This window comes from Cupressus sempervirens, chromosome 4, assembly GCF_028749045.1.
Source record: "Cupressus sempervirens isolate cs-2001-9-10 chromosome 4, ASM2874904v1, whole genome shotgun sequence".
Lineage (NCBI taxonomy): Eukaryota > Viridiplantae > Streptophyta > Pinopsida > Cupressales > Cupressaceae > Cupressus > Cupressus sempervirens.
Genome location: NC_143121.1, coordinates 169,794,249 through 169,809,590, shown reverse-complemented (window position 1 = coordinate 169,809,590; position 15,342 = coordinate 169,794,249).

Genomic DNA, 15,342 nt, shown 5'->3' with positions numbered 1-15,342 from the left:
CCACTGCAATATTAGCCACTAGCCTAGAGTAAAACAAATTCAGTCCCACATTTTGCTCTTGAACTTGTTTGACTTGTAGTAATAATGTGTTTTGTTTTGTTACGAGGACCTAGCTATATATTTCTTTGAATCACGATTAGATTCATGTGTCTACATATCACGTTTTATAAATTCTAACCATTTTAGTCAATTGTTTGATGTATGTTTTAAATTGTTTCTTGTTATTTTGTTTGGTTATTATTGGAGACGGTCAAGTAGCTGCCCATATTCGAATGATTTTACATCGTTATAGATCCCTTCAAATTATTGCTTGTAAAAAGTTGTATAAAATGATACCACATCTACTAATAGCCGGTCACACATGTACTAATAATTGATTATATTTTAGCTGTCTTGGTTGTTAATCAGTCAAATTGTTCACTCACTAAGAGATGAGAAGGAATGTATAGAGATTGTTGATTTCAAGAAAGTAAAGCGATCTTTCTAATTGTTTCGCCTTTGATCGCGATCGTATCTTTGATTTGCCTATTGAATTTAGTGTTTTTTTAATAAAAATTCGATATTACCAACTACAAATTTATATAGAATTTAGTATAATAAATACTATGTTTTTTATTTTTGTAATATATTATTATTTTATACAATAAAGATAATAATAATTATAATTAATTTTTTTTTTTATAAATACTTTATATTTAATAGATATTTATTCTTATTTTAAATTTATAAATAATGTCTAATAGTATTATATAAGAGAATATTGATACAATTATATAAATACTATGCTAGTATTATTAGAGTTTTATTTTATATTATTAGTCCGCCTATCTATAAGCAGAGACTATAGTTTTCAAGTCTATTTTTATCTAATAGTTCATGCTTGGGAAATGGTGAAAGGAGTTAAACATTTGTTATATACTATAGTGGCTGAACTACTTTTGTTAAAATAATTTTTCAAGAACAATATTTATGATTTTCCATTGGCTCAACTTCTTTTTTCTAGGAGTCTTTAATTTTTGTAGATAAAATTATGTTGGAAATTGAGGAGACGTTCCAAGTGGTAGCAATTGAGGGCTCAATATATCCTCAACCCAACATTGCACGAATTCATAAAATTGAATTGTATAGTGGATGTCTTGTATAATTGTTCCATGACAAGAATAAGCATCTATATTCTGTTTTCAGAAATGAGTCTCACATATGTTATGATATATAAGAAATTTGTTATTAGTTTCTAGTCTGAAGTATATTTTTTGGATTGTAATATGCACTAACTGAAAACGAAAACAATTGTCTTTTGGATTTATACTTCCATGATTCTTTGTAGGGTTAAATATATTTCAGTGAGTAGGCTTTCATGTAAACTTCCATAAAAGTAGTAATATTCCTCAAAGAAGCTACATGGAAAAATTAATGATTCAAGTAACCATTTTTTCATAATGTTTTATTCAAATACACTTATGAAACTCTAAGCTATGAATTTTTATCTTGCATGATGTGTACCATGCAAGTTTACATTTCTCTTTCGCATATTATTGTAGTTCATGTCATTGTAAAGGTCAAGTAATAGCAAAATAAACATTCCCATTTGAATCAAGAATTTGGTTCAATTTCTAGGATTGAGAAATAAATGTTAGATTATCTTCACCGACAAGTTAAATCATGGATTGGTATCACTTGTTCTCTAGTATTGTGTGACCAAAGACTCTTACTTTAGCTTTTACTCCAATATTTTCTCCTTGAATTGTCATTCATTTTAGTAATATTGTCATTTATAGTTGCTTTTAGATTCTTAAACAAATTTAAGTTTTTTGATTCAAGCACTATATCTATGTATTCCTATCATGTTGTAGGCTAAGGTCAAGGGCACAAGATAAGAGCATCATTAGGGGTAGGGGGCTCAATGTTTACTTCTTGTCTATAGAAGTGAATTACATTGGAGTTATACATACAAGTAAGAAAATTATTTCTACTATTTCAAGTTAGTTGATTACTCTAGATCAATCTAAAGATGTTATTTTCAATTAGTTATGATAATTATTATCTTCCCTTTTGTTTTTATTATAAATGAATGATTATTTTTTTTGATCTACAAGTTATTGGGGAGTAGGATATGGAATTAAATTAGAATGAAAATTCTACTTTATGTGGAATTTCTACCAATGGATCTACAATCACCACCATATGGTATTGAAAACTTAAAAGAATTTCCACCAACAGATGATGGCATCCATCTTTCATTGTGCCATTGATTTTGCCATTTTTTTCATTAAATGTGTGTTAGGAATGTGTGTTAGGGAACATTCTAAGGCTACCAATTGATTTGAATGATTATGTCATATATTTCCATTTTTTGCTTTTGTTCTAAATTTCATGGAGTGTGACTCAAGTGTGACTATGGGGATAAATATTTACAATAGAGACCTAATAGTTATTTTCAAATAAGAACAACTTCAAAACCATCAAAGCTCTTGTAGAGCTGTTAATAGCTTTTATTACATTAACTAACAAAGTATGAAATTTTTGATGTAGTTGTGAGTAATTTCTCTTATTGAACCAGTATATGTTACAATTATTATCTATTCTATTATTGCAACTTACTTTTAGATTGATTTAAAGAAGATGGTTGGTCTATAAAGCTCACTCTTAGACATGATGGAAAAGAAAAGTGAAAGAATTAAATTTAAATGTAACATTCTTTTATCAGATATAGATGCAGAGTTGAAGTAAAGAGTTAGATATTTAATGAATAATTGAGGATCTCTGCAAATAAGAAAATAAATTGTCAATTTCAATCAAAGTTTGGGGTTAAGTGACAACCACCAAAAATTTTTTCTCATAATGCAAGGGTTGAAACATAAAGCTAAAACAAAGTAAAAATTATTGAGCACCAATTTTGTGGTGTTATTTTTTCCACAAACAAAATAACCATTGCATACCTTGTATGAAATGAAGTGAATTTTACTTTCATTAATAAAACTACTATTTAAGTTATGTCATTTATGTATTATAAGATTTTGATTTGTTTTCCTATATCTATATTTAATTAACAGGTGTAGTATTTAAGTTATGTTGCACATGTATTCTAAGATTTTAATTTGTTTTCTTATCTATATTTTATTAAAAAAACTAATACTTAAATTATGTCACATATGTAGATTACATTATTTTACCACTTTTTAAAATCTAAAATTGAAAAAAAATAGCAAATTTAGAATATTATGACACATTTGGAGATGATGTGCATTATTACTTATATGAATACTAGATGGAAAATTATTTTAATTAAAGTCTAAGAATAAATATTTACATATTCTCTTTCAATTTTTTTTTGCTTCTCTTTCTTGTACATATCATCTTCTCTTTTTGGAAGGCAGGACTTGAGCTCTACAAAGCTCTTGTTCATATGAGAGAATTTAATATTAATATTATAATAATGAAAATATAAATGATAGTATTGTTATTAATTTATTTTATACATATAAAATATATAGATATAAAGCTATCATAAGATAAAAATAGAAATATTTATAGAAGTTAATGTAATGATAAATAATATTAGTTATAATATTCTGATATGATAATGAGAAATTATAATTAAAATAAAAATATATTAATGATGAGATACATACTTAAAATTTTACATTTATTATCACCATTCAATATTAATTAATTAAATATTTGGCTCAAAGGAGAGAGACATATCTAAGAGATATATAATAAAACCCCCCTTCATTATATATTGTGATAAAATATATATCTTATTTTAAGTTTTTATTTTTTTTGGCACACTTAGAGAGAAAGTGGACAACATTTGTTTAGACAACTTGTGCACTTAATTTCATCACTTTGAATTTAGGTCAAAGCAATACCTATTATATTAATGTTGACAATATGAATTGTCTCATTACTCTCTCCATAGTGTACAATGCATGTTACAAAGCTTCATTACTTCTTGCCCAAAACATATAATTGGTGGAATCCTTTTTAGTCATTAATGTATCACTAAGGACCTCACTAAGTTAATATGTAGGTAAACCATGCAACATAGACTCATTTTTTCAAAGGTATTTGTAGTTGTGAGCTATGTTAGCTTATACATTTAAAATTAATATCAATACAAATTTATGGTAATAAAAATAGACCATTTGAACTCTAAATCTAATTATACGAAATGACTCTCACCAAAATTATTTTTATGCATAAATACAATTCTAAACTTAATCCTTCCTTAACAATATAATTACATAAGGATAGTTCATGTGATTATTTAATATTTAATATTGTTTTCTCTATATATTAATTATTATTTTTTTGAAAAAGGGATAAAATTTTATTTAAACAAATCCAAATTACAGAGCAAGGGCTAAAGGCCTACAACAACACTATATATTCCTATCTTCCAATAATAGCTGATAAAAAATCCCACAATATTCAGAGGGTAACTCATCCCTTCTGCTAATATCCCAACTATCCACATTCTCTGAAGCCCACTTTGCCAAGCAATCCACCACTTTGTTCCATTCGTGAGGGATATGATGAATGGAGACAAAATCCAAGGAACTACATAGACTTAAAATTTGTCTAGCCAAAGAGGCTAATTTCCAATTAATATTCTCCAAACTCTGGTTATTCAACATATCAACAACAATCTGAGAGTCAGACTCATATATTATCTTTTTCTAGCCTAAAGAGCATCCTCTCTCAACAATAGTCTTAATAGCAAGGGCCTCCATCAAATTATTAGAGTGTTGACCCTTATAGATAGAGAAAAGAAAAACTACCCCATCATAATTACTTCTACCTATAGCACCAATACTAGCATGACCAAGATTCCCCTGAAAAGAGCCATCTGTATTAATCTTCAAGATTCCAGTCGGGGGAGGAGTCCACCTCCCAACCCTACATACACATTGCTTATCATAACAATGCATTTCTCCAAGAGTGTATCCCCAGTTATTACCATCCAGGTTCAAATTCCTCACAATAGCTTGATCACTAGGATCTATACTTTCAGACGTATCACATTTTGCAAAAATAGTTTCCTAAAGCCTACTAAAAATATTCCTCCACAACTAAAGGCTATCTAACTTTGAGTCACAAAAGATTCTGTGATTCCTTTCCAACCAAAGGATCTAGAGAATAAAAATTGGCCCAACCATCTAGTAAACCTACAAGAAAGAAGTCTTCGCTAGAGGTCTGCCCAAGCTTTCCCAAAAGTCAATGAGAGAAGTGGCATGGACACAACCATGAATCCAAGCCTCCCACCATCTATGCCATATTTCCCTCAAAAAAGGGCAAAGAAAAAATGAGTGAGAGATACATTTTTCATTGTGTGCACATAAGATGCAAACAGAAGGTCCCTGGAAGCCCCTTTTGCAAAGATTCTCCCAAGTGAGACATTTCTTCTGAGCTAATAGCCATAAGAAAAAATTACATCTGGGCCAAGAAAAATTATTCCAAACCGTCTTCCACTAGTGTACTTTAGTTGGACCATGTAGGTTCCTGTCAAGTATAGCATAGCCCTGAGCCACGAAGAATTTTCCTTTTGGACTAGGACTCCAAGCCAAAACATCCCTCCCACTAAGAAAGCTATAAAACCTATCCTCCAACACATGAGAAAGAAGAGTGTGATCCTCATGAGAGCCACCAATAGGCCACTCTTGAGGATCCTTTTAGCAAGTCACCTCCACCTGACCCAAATGCTTGACAGTCTTAAAATGCTCCACCTTAAACCAACCAGCATTAGTAAAAGCACGACAAAGAGGCTAAAGCTAGGGAAAGCTAGAGATCATGGGCAGATGGCCATCCCAACAGTCATGTTGAAATAGAGCATCTGATCCACTATTACAAATCCAAACTAGACTCTCCTTAATCAGATGGGCTCCCTTCTTAAGGGTATTCCAAACACAAGAACCTTTCCCTAACAAAGCGAGTCACAACACATCTTAGCTATCAACACTAGGAGAATACTTGTGAGTAAGAATCCTAGCTTAGTCCAATTTTTGATTGTTGTACCATCTCCAATATAGCTAAGTAGTCAGGGCCATGAAAACAAGTGCCATAGACCTAAGACCAAGGCCCCCAACATGCTTTGGCCTGCATACATATTCTCACTTTACTAAACTCCACTTTGATGAGAAGAAGGTACTAGACCAAAGAAACTATCTAGAAAGAGCATCAAAATCCTTCACAAAGGTGGATGAGGGAACTTGCACACAACACCTATAAATAGGGAGAGATTGCACCACAATCTTTAGAAGAATCACTCTCCCAGTAGAAGAAAGCCACCTGTAAGTCCAATGATTGACTTTACTCTGGAACTTATCCAAGATCTGCTACCAATACACCCTATACTGAGATCCCAGAGCTAAAGGGACTCCAAGGTATATCAGGGGAAGAGAACCAATATGAAATCTAAGGATCCTATCAATCTTGTTTTGAATAGGCTGAGGGGTACTAAAGAAGTAGATGGAAGATTTGTCATCATTGATACACTGACCTGAAGCCTTCAAATAGATGTCTAGGGCCCACCTAAAGTTCATAGCTTCACTAACTCTAGCCATTCCCATCAACACAGTATCATCCACAAACTAAAGGTGAGAATAGGAAGGAAGAGAGTTGTCCCAACTCCAACCTTGAATAAGACCCCGCCCCACTTGAGACTTAATAAATCTTCAAAGACCCTCCACCATGATAATGAATAAATAACGAGATAAAGGGTCCCCTTGCCGAAGTCCTTGAGAAGCACTAAACAAATCTGATGGTTCCCCATGTACAAGAACTAAATAGGAAGAAGAGGTCACACAACTAAGAATCCAATTCACCCACTCCTCAGCAAAACCAAATGCCAAGAGAATGTTTTGTAAGAATTCCTAGCTCACTCGATCATAAGCTTTGGCCATGTCAAGCTTCATAAACATAACCCTCTCCTTAGAATTAGCCATAGATTGAATAGCTTCCATTGCAACCACCACACCATCCAAAATTTGTATTCCTTCAAAAAAACCTCCCATGCTCTGGAGAGATCAGAGAACTAAGAAGAGGCTTAAGTCTTGCTACAATCAACTTAGTGATGATCTTATAAACAACATTACATAGTGCAATAGGTCTAAATTGAGCCAGCTAATTAGCCCCCTCCTGCTTAGGTATGAGAGCCAAAAAAGTAGAGTTCATGGACTTGAGCATCTGTTTGTTCCTATGAGATTCTTGAACCACCTCAAGGAGATCAAACTTTATTATTTCCTAGAACTCTTGAAAGAACTCAATCACAAACCCATAAAGGCTGGGAGCCTTACCTTTCTTCATGTTAAACACCACTTTCTCCAATTCAGATAGCAAAATAGGATGTAAGAGAGCCTCATTCATCTTTTTAAAAACTAGGTGAGGAATGCAATCCAAGATCGCCTTCTCCTCCTCCCTAGCATCAAGATCCTCCTTAGAAAAGAGATTTGAAAACTAGTTGACCGCAACCCTGGAAATATCAACATTGGAAGAAAGATGAGCCCCTTTAGGTGAGATCAAAGAGGAGAAAGAATTCCCTGTCTCTAAGCCTTGATCGAATTATGAAAGAATGCCGTTTTCCTATCCCCCTCCTGAAGCTAGTCAACATGAGATTTTTTCTTCCAAAAGATCTCCTCCTGAAGCTCCCACTCTTCTAATCCTTTAAGAGCCAAGGACTCAGCTTCACTTAGATCAAGGGTCCTCCCTTGATCCTGAATCAATCGAGTAATGTTGTCTAACTTAGACTGAGTAGTAATCCTCTGATCTTGTAGGTTTCCAAAAAATTGTTTATTCCACTTCTTAAGCTTGTACTTAACATGTTGAAGCCTCTTACAAAAAGTAAACATTGCCATCCCATGAGTAGTTATCCCCTCATACCACCAATCCACCATAAGGTCCTGCAAAGACTAATCTCTTAACCACATTAACTAAAATTTAAAAGAAGGATTTTTGGTGACACCATAAGCAGTAACTGAGAGCTTGATGGGCCAATGATCAAAGCCTCTCCAATCAAGAATTTTTGAATTGGTGATCAACCTGTTGTTCATCCAATAATAGGAAACCAAAAATCTATTGAGTCTTTTTGAGATAGCCTCAGCACCACATCTTCTATTATTCCATGTAAAGACACCATTAGTTGGATTCACATTAATGAGCCTCAAGGAATCTATCATATCTCTAAGAAGATTTGTAGAAGGGTCCAGCCTGGCAACCCCACCACATTTTTCATCTAAACTAGTAATAGAGTTAAAATCACCAGCCAAAATCCATGGGAGAAATGGGTCTAAGGCTCAAATGCAACTAATATGAGCCCAAATATTTGACTTGCCTAAAAAATTAGTAGGAACATAAATATTGGATAGAAGGCACCTTTCCCCAGTTGCCAAACAAGATGCAACCAAAGAGATAGAGGATCGACTAGAGATCCACCACAAGGGGAGAACTTTTCTCGGGTTCCAAAAAAAAGCAACCCCCCCTAAACTATTGTGAGCTCCCACCCCTTGCCAATTTCCCTGGGACCAGATGTGCAAAGCACAATTAGCCAAGCCATCCATTGTAAGCTTAGTTTCTTGGATAAAAACCACATTAGGTAACTAAGAATCAATTAATCTACGAACAACCTTTTGTCTAGGGATGTTGTTCAATCCCCTAACATTCCATGATAGAAAAATCATTTACAAGGGTGAGAGAAGTGGGAATCAATGGGTTTTACATACCCATAATCTTGACCTTCTCTTGATCAGTCTTTCTGCCACTCCTTGATAGTTTATCAAGTGTCCTCTTTTTAAAGGATTTTTGTTGTAAGTCTAATGTAGAATGGGCTTTGCTACCCTTAGCCAAATTTGAGGCCCCCTTAGGACTAGGGGGGTCTAGAACCACCACAATTGAACTCATCAGAGCCTGTGACCCCTAGGGATCCTTGGTATCCTAAACTTGAGAAGGTAAATCCATATTAATCTATACATTCTAAAGGTCCTTTGAAGATAGCAATTGATCTTCTTTCTTTTCCTCTTCTTCCTCATGTAGACCCTTATCTCTAGAAGAAAGTTCAACCAGAATACCTTCCTCCTAAACCAGGTCTTCAAGAACATCAAATCTATTAAAAGTGTCATCATTGTGTCTATCTAGCCAGGTTCTCTTCGTGCCTTTTCCCTTATTACAAGATTTAACCTAAGTAAAGCCCTCATTATCCATAGGGTCAGTTGATGCAGGAACCTTCCCCTTATCTCCCTTATGAGGTCTAGATGCATCCAAGGAAGCAGGTTTAAATTTGGGGCGTTTGCAAAGTAAATGGCCATATTAATGGTAGATTTGACATCTACAAGGGAGGGTCTCATAATCCAACTGTTGGATCCAAGAAGAGGATCCCATGAGTATTTCCATAGAATCTGGTAGTGGATTAGTTAAATCAACTTCTACACAAATTCAAGCATAAGAGATTACATTACAATCTTGAGTTTGTGTAGCTGCTCCCACAAGCTTTCCAAGAAATAATGAGATTGAGTGAAGAATATCCTCCCTCCAAAACTCCAATGGAAGTCACAAACAAACCCACACAGGTGCCTATGAGGGGATCTGCTTAGCTGAATTGAAGGCCATGTGCCAAGGCTTGATGAAAAGCCCCACCTGGTTAAAGAAATAAGGGCCTCCTTCAAATGCCCCATTCCTATCCGACATGCATGAGAAGATAACCAAAAAATAATTATTCGCTACCAGAATAATCTCCATATTCCCTTCAGGATTCCAAACTTGACAAGCCCAGGAATCTGACATAGGTAAGGAGAGATGAAGGCCCAAAAATTTGCAAATAAGGGCATGATTCTGCCAATATTCAACATCCTCTAAAATCTACTCAGGTTGGATAACTAAAATAGGTTGATCTTTAGATCTTTCTAGACATCCATTTACCTTTTTAATTTGAGGTATCCCTCTTGAGGTTGAGACCCCATCTCCCAATGAAGGTTTACTCATCTGATCTTCACCATTGGCATGCACTAAAGAAGACAGATCAGCCATCTCCATATCCTCAGAGGCAATCTATGATAAAACTAAACCCTAATTCACAATAGGGCAAGCCCAACAACCCACCAAAAAAAAAAGATGGGATAGGAAACCCACAGTCTCCAATCCCAACCAAACATCTGACCAAAGATCCTATCATCACACCAAACCACACTATCTTACAATCCCCCCTAGCAAAAATTTGACCCCACAACCTATCTGTACACCCATGAACAACACGAACCCCCCCTTGTGCACATAGAAGATCATAGGCTGCCATTGACATAAACAAAACTAGAAGCTAGGGCACGTGGGCCCTAGCTCGCATCACAGACTTGCACCTCCATTTCGCCGAACTCATATATTAATTATTTAATTATATAAGAAATATTCCAATTATTATAAATATACATGATTTTTGTGTATTATTTCTAGATTAATTTTAATATTTTAATTTTTTTCCAATTACATATAATGTTCTTTATTTTATAAAAATTGTAAATTTAAATAGATGAGCATTATATAAATTTTTAAATTTTTTTATGGAGGGTTCAGGGCAACCCAGCAAGGCGAGCTACCAACTAGTTGAAACCTCTTCATCTTAAACCAGAGGACTAAGGGACATCCATGCTATCAAAATCACTAGGGGCATGATCTCGACCTCATCCGTTATAATTTGAAAAAGATAAATGTTATTTAAAATTAAATAAAAACTACTACAAAATAGTTTTTATTATGTTTTATGTACAAATTCCATCAATTCATAGACAAAAACCATTTTTAAGAAAATATTATAATTTAAATTAACAAGTATTCTATAATTTAAAAAATATAAAAATTAATTAAAGAAACAAAAACTACATTAAAATGGTTTTGATTAGGTTTAATAGAAAACCTACTAATTAGAAAACAAAAAAACCTTTCTTTAAAATGAGGGTTAGGAATTAGGGTTCAAGTTTACAATATTATTTAAAATTAGATATACTAAAGACTTTAAATTTATATTGTGTTTAGATTTTAAATTATGAAATACGTATAAGTTACCTCTAGATTCATCTCTACCTATTATTATATAAATTAGTATAGTATATATAAATCTATATACTAATAGATTTATATATACTATACTAATTTATATAATAATAGGTAGACACGAATCTAGAGGTAACTTATACGTATTTCATAATTTAAAATCTAAACACAATATAAATTTAAAGTCTTTAGTACCTCTAATTTTAAATATTATTGTAAACTTGAACTCTAAATCCTAACCCTCATTTTGAAGAAAGGATTTTTTTGTTCTCTAATAAATGGGGTTTCTATTAAATCTAATCAAAACCATTTTAATGTAGTTTTTGTTTCTTTAATTAATTTTTATATTTTTTAAAATTATAGAATACTTGTTAATTTAAATTACAATATTTATAAAACAATAAACATCTTATAATTAGAAAAAATAGTTTAAAAAAATAAAAATCAATTAAAAATATTGGAAAAAATTATATATTTTTATAATAATTAAAAATAATGCAAGATATAATTGAATAATTAATATTCAATTAAAATAATATAAAAATTTAAATAATTGCATAACTATCCTTATAATTAATTTAACCCTAGAATATTCAAATTCTACTTTTGTTTGCATTGAAACTTAGCTTCATTCCTAATGAATTTGAATAGTGATTGATGTGTTGGAGGCTAAATAGTATGAATTTGATTGGACAGGGAATGAATGTCATCTATCATCGCATAGATGGGCATGGTATAGCCAGTGCATATATTTTGCATCGTGGCCAGTGCCAGGGAAGGGTGATTGTGTTGGAGAATGGAGAAGACATAAAGGTAGGTGTGAATATGTCACATGGCCCCCTCTCTTTTTTCAAACATAAATTCTACCCAAGTTGGATGATGAATTGGGTACATTGTAGGGGGATGTAAAGGTTTTCAATGCATGGGAGGAGGGTGGAGAATGAAATATCTTGAAGGGATAGTTTAAAAGTTGATTTTGCATCCTCTTTTTTTCTTGTATTTATTCCATGTTTAAGTTATGCCTTTACCCAATCTCATATGCAACATACATCCCATCTAAGAGGATGGGATGGTGTAAGTTGGGAATGACATCAGCTTGGGTGTAGGCATATACAAGGAGAGTGAACATTGATTTAAAGGTTTATAGGTAGGTGGTGAGGATAAGATAAGTGTAGGAGAAATTATATTTTTGTATTGATATTCATTTTATAGATATATATTTATTATTTGAAAAAGTATCTAAAATGGCTTTATGGGGAATCTCGTAGAAAATATTCTTTATTTACCAAATGAGGAATTAAAATCTCTCAAATAGATGAAAGTTGCGAGTTTTCCTTTCTTCTTTAAAGTACTAGATTTCCTCTTAGAAAATTTATAGAGTCATAGGTTATTAATGTTGTGTTCATTTTATTGAGTGGATTGTAATTACTATATTGATATAAATTGTTTTATATCCAAGTTAGGAGTGATTTTAGGTAGTTTACCTAGAATGCAACATAAGGTAAAATTTATACAAGCTAAGATTTCAAGATGTAAGTAAGATGAATGCATCTAAAATTGAACATTGATTATATCTCATGATCTTAAGGATGAATTATTGCATATATAGATTAAAGTAATTCATACATCCACATCCTATAACATAAACTTTTGAATACAATAAATTAATTCCAAGATTTTATGGAGAAAGTAGAGTATTTTCAACTAGAACTTTTTGCAAAGCAATATATTTGAAAGTAAGATACAATTTACAATCTAATAAAAATTGATCACGTAACTTTCTTATTTCATACAATAACTAAATTTTCTATTTATTAATATTGAAGTTACAACATTTAATCCATTTCTTTCATGATCTTTCTCAACATGGATATACAATACAACACGTGATATTACAATTGAGAAATGTCCAATACAATGACATCAATGAAATCATTAGTGCCCCAAAACTAGGTTGCTCCATCATGAGGACCTATCCAAGCAATTTGCAAAATACAAAGAACAACCATGGAGAGCTCACCTCCCATCCTAGGCCCTGAAATCTCACCCACTGAGCTAGGAGAAAAAATATTGACCAAGTGACATTCATAATCCAAACACAATGACATAAATCAACATACAATTCCCATCCAAGGTATGCACAACAAGTTTCAAAATGAACCTATGACTAGAGAAAAGGTGAATTTTTCCAAGTAGGATAAGTTCATGAAGAACACAAATCATATGCCTCTTCCAAGGCTACCAAATCACATAAACTTTCATTTCTTTCTATCCTTATTCTCTCCCCCCCCCCCCCCCCCCCCAAAAAAAAAAAATCAGTTTTGCATTGACAAACAAGGGCCCATAACACCTTGCTTCTTCCCTCTTCTCAACATGAGAAGAGACCCTACACTAGCTTGGAGTCCAACTAAAACCTTCCCCCATACATAGCCACTTCTTCCCTATCCAAGGGTGAGTAATACAAACACACCCTTTATAGTTTCCCCAACAAAACAAAGAGAAGAAACATGAAACGAAGCAAGTAAAATCTTATATACTAATAGATTTATATATACTATACTAATTTATATAATAATAGGTAGACATGAATCTAGAGGTAACTTATACATATTTCATAATTTAAAATCTAAACATAATATAAATTTAAAGTCTTTAGTAGCTCTAATTTTAAATAATATTGTAAGCTTGAACCCTAAATCTTAGCCCTTATTGTAAAGAAAGGATTTTTGCTCTCTAATTAGTGGGTTTTCTATTAAACCTAATCAAAACCATTTTAATGTAGTTTTTGTTTCTTTAATTAATTTTTATATTTTTTAAAATTATAGAATACTTATTAATTTAAATTACAATATCTATAAAACAATAAACATCTTATAATTAGAAAAAATAGTTTAAAAAAATAAAAATCAATTAAAAATATTGGACAATACTATATATATTTATAATAATTAAGAATAATGTAATATATAATTGAACAATCAATATTCAATTAAAATAATATAAAAAATTAAATAATTGCATAACTATCCTTATAATTAATTTAACCCTAGAATATTCAAATTCTACTTTTGTTTACATTAAAACTTAGCTTCATTCCTAATGAATTTGAATAGTGATTGATGTGTTGGAGGCTAAACAGTATGAGGTTGAATGGATGGGGAATGGATGTCAACGGCCATTGCATAGATGGGCATGGCATGGCCAGTGCATATATGTTGCACGGTAGTCAGTGCCAGGGAAGGGTGATTGTGTTGGAGAATGGAGAAGACATAAAGGTAGGTGTGAATATGTCACATGGCCTCCTCTTTTGTTTTCAAATAGAAATTCTGCCCAAGTTGGATGCTGATGTGAGTACATTGCAGGGGGATGTAAGGGTCTTCAATGCATGAGAGGAGGGTGGAGAATGAAATATGTTGAAGGGATAATTTAAAAGTTGATTTTGCATCCTCTTTTTTCTTGTATTTATTCCATGTTTGAGTTATGCCTTTACCCAATCTCATATGCATCATACATCTCATCTAAGAGGATGGGATGGTGTAAGTGGGGAATGACATCAACTTGGGTGTAGGCATATACAAGGAGAGTGAGCAATTATTTAAATGTTTATAGGTAGGTAGTGAAGATAAGATAAGTGTAGGAGAAAATATATTTTTGTATTGATATTCATTTTATAGATATATATTTATTATTTGAAAAAGTATCTAAAAAGGCTTTATTGGGAATCTCCCAGAAAATATTTTTTGTTTACCAAATGAGGAATTGAATTCTCTCAAATAGATGAAAGTAGTAAGTTTTCCTTTCTTCTTTAAAGTACTAGATTTACTCTTAGAAATTTTATAGTGTTATGGGGTATTAATGTTGTCTTCATTTTATTGAGTGGATTGTAATTACAATATTGATATAAATTGTTTTATATCCAAGTTAGGAGTGATTTTAGGTAGTTTACCTAGAATGCAACATAAGCTAAAATTTATACAACTAAGGTTTTAAGATGTAAGTAAGATGAATGCATCTAAAATCAAACATTGATTATATCTCATGATCTTAAGGATGAATTAATGCATATATAGATTAAGTAATTCATACATCCACATCCTATAACATGAACTCTAAAATACAATAAATTAATTCCAAGATTTGATGGAGAAAGTAGAGTATTTTCAAATTGAACTTTTTGCAAAGCAATATATTTGAAAGTAAGATACAATTTACAATCTAATAATAATTGATCACATAACTTTCTTATTTAATAAAATAACTAAATTTTCTATTTATTACTATTGAAGTTAAAACATTTAATCCATT